Here is a 3,087-nt window from a genome sequence, read left to right on the forward strand (position 1 = left end):
AAAAATGTAATTCGCAAAAATAATTCCATCACGAACGCAACATATAAATTCCAAAATAAGCTCCAGTGTTACTAAAATAAATTATAAAATTATTGTATTATTTTCGTTCTACGAAGTGACCATTTACAAAACTTTATACGGAACCACTGCTCTTGAATTTAGACTAACCATAAATACAAAACATCCCTGGCAAGGTTCGTCTCAATGGCCAAATGGTCAGAAAGTATTTAAACAATACGAAAATGAAGACGAATACGTACCTTAGTACTGGCGTTGTCTTTTTTAACGGTCTACGATTTTCATAAATGTCAGACGCACACGAGACATAGATAGCTGTGTTATCCTGTATGAACTTAATTTATTATTCACCCGTAAAATGCTGACAACCAACACTATTTTAATGCGAGTATTCTTGAAATGTAATGATTGTTATAACCAATATCGCATATTAACGTATGATATTTCACGGCGGTTTTCTGCGTTGAATTTCGAATTTGTTTTTACAGAAATGCCTTACTGTTAGCTCCTAATTTTACTTAAGACAATCTGATGTATGATAATCTGAGTATACCTAGTTTAAATACTAATTTATTTTTACGGTTAGAACGTATATTTATAGACTGGTATTATTTCTTTATTTCATCTTCTATACGATGACTTATCAATTGTTTTCTGGTGTGAGATGTTTCTAAAAATCTATCGTAATGGATCGAATCAAAACGATCTTAGTTGTTCTTAATAGTACTTTAGTTATATTGTGATTTTTACTGTAACTTACGAGCAATAGATTTTACTTATAAATATGTTTTTGTATGTGTTTCCACTAAACATGTTTAAATAGTTTCTCTTTCTATCATTAATTTGAAATTAAAAAAGAATACATAGCCTTGTTTAAGTTATCACCTTCAAAAACATTTATAGGTAAAGGCAAACACATGACATTTATTCCGTCAGTCGAATATAAAGTGTCAACTTGTCAAAATAAAATAAATTAGTGATCTAGTAAGTGTTTCATTTTATGTAATCATAGGTTAAGTTTTAATTAAGAAATCAATAAATATTTTGTTTAATTAAATCCACCATTTATTTGGTAATTAATTGTTTGTTTCATTTAAATACACGAACATGAAATTCACGCTTGTAATGACAATATTTTAAATTTAAAGCGGGTAAATTGCGAAGTGCTTGTATCTTATTCCACTCGTTATTGATGCGCTAATATTGATATTTATATAGATGCTCTTAAATTCGTACATCGGATAAGTTTGAATTTGTTCATCGGCTAATGTTAATCTACATTCGTGCAGATAAGACGAATGCGTAAGACAATCAGAAAGTAATATTAAATGTAATACGAATTATTCTTAAATATTACTGGAGAGTATCTGTCATTCTTATAATTAAACAAAATAATCTACAATTTTAATCTGGCAACAAGAACATTGACAGATACCCAGTGATGCCAGCTTGGAGGTTTTCCCCCCAAATTTGGGGGAATCAACATGTCCAGGGGCTTTTTTATGGGGTCTATTATTTAAGATTTTTCTTTTTTCCTTTAAAAAACGTACGACTATACAATTTATATTAAGCCACGAACGCAACCAACAAACTAAACCAAATATAAACTCCAAGCGTGGCTATAACTAAAATACCAAAAAAACTATAATATATTGAGATTGAAATAATCAGCTCAGTTCAACACGTAGGAGGCCCGGGCTTAGATTTCTGGTCACTGAATAAAAATTAAAAATCGTTTAATTTCATTGTTTTCATCATTAATATTATTAGGTCAATAATTAATGTATGTAAATGTGTAAAATGCACCCGCATAAATATACAACTGCTATTTCTAATCTATTACTTCTATTCTATTCTATTTACTACTTGAATGTATTTTTGATTTGTATTTGAAATTACCTCTCAAACCGAGTGTACAACAAAAAATTAGGGGTTCTTACCTACCTACTCTTCATGGCGGGATGTGGATTGACTTTGAATTCTAGTTTGGACGATTGCTTTGTAAAATTTATGTCTAAATATTTTGTGATTGCGAATAATATAATAAATTATTCATCCATTTCACCAAAATCTCGTATTTTATTTCTGAATCTTAATTCACAACAAGTTCTTACAAATTAATTATAAAAATTATAACAGGTCTTCATCATAATTCAGACATCTATATAAATTAAAAGATTCATAAATTAATAATTAATTAAGTCATTTAATAGAGTGCGTGGTGTTTATTTTTATTTAAATATAGATAGGCTTTAATTAAAATATCTGTGAGATAACTTTTTTTTTATGTTATAGGTAGACGGACAGTCAAATGGGCCACCTGACGTTAGTGGTCGCCACCGCCCATAGACATTGGTGATGTAAGAAGTATTAACCATACCTTACCTCGCCAATGCGCCACCAACCTTTCCCAGAAGTAATGTCCCTTGTGCCTGTAATTATACTGGCTCACTCATCCTTCAAGCCGAGATGGCCCTGTGGTAAGAACGCGTGAATCTTAACCGATGATCGTGTGTTCAAACCCGGGCAAGCACCACTGAATTTTCATGTGCTTAATTTGTGATTATAATTCATCTCGTGCTTTACGGTGAAGGAAAACATCGTGAGGAAACCTGCATGTGTCTAATTTCACTGAAGTTCTGCCACATGTGAATTCTACCAACCCGCATTGGAGCAGCGTGGTGGAATAAGCTCCAAACCTTCTCCTCAAAAAGAGGAGAGGAGGCCTTTAGCCCAGCAGTGGGACATTCACAGGCTGTTACGGACGGACGGACTCATCCTTCAAAACGGATCGTAAAAATACTAAGTATTGCTGAGCTTGTACAGCGCCCTACCACCTCTCTCTGATTATATAAGCGAAGGTGCAGGAGAAACTTTTTATATTAGCAATGTAATTACATATAGAGTATAACGGCGTGGGGTTGATCACGTGGGGCAATTCGTTGTCGGAGCCGTTATCAGACATGTTGAGGCGCAAAGTAAAAGTTCGGTCTCGTACAACTGTTGTTTATTTGTTCGCTTACAATCGATAATCACAAAATAACAATTAACCACGCCGATTAAAGTGGT

General features: G+C 32.8%; 1 protein-coding gene across 2 annotated transcripts in view; it reads left to right on the forward strand.

Moving 5' to 3' along the window:
• LOC126770590 (protein HGV2) overlaps positions 1–1,092 on the forward strand; it is a 12,325-nt gene extending 11,233 nt beyond the window's left edge. Inside the window, exons 9-10 of one of the 2 annotated variants that reach the window (XR_007669466.1) lie at positions 1–215; positions 249–1,092. The exon at positions 1–215 is cut by the window's left edge and continues 1,650 nt beyond it. The gene's annotated coding sequence lies outside the window, so the exon portion shown is untranslated. The other variant, XM_050490062.1, reaches the window with a different exon arrangement.
• The last annotated feature ends 1,995 nt before the right edge of the window (positions 1,093–3,087 follow it).

Source organism: Nymphalis io, chromosome 9 (assembly GCF_905147045.1).
Source record: "Nymphalis io chromosome 9, ilAglIoxx1.1, whole genome shotgun sequence".
Classification (NCBI taxonomy): Eukaryota; Metazoa; Arthropoda; class Insecta; order Lepidoptera; family Nymphalidae; genus Nymphalis; species Nymphalis io.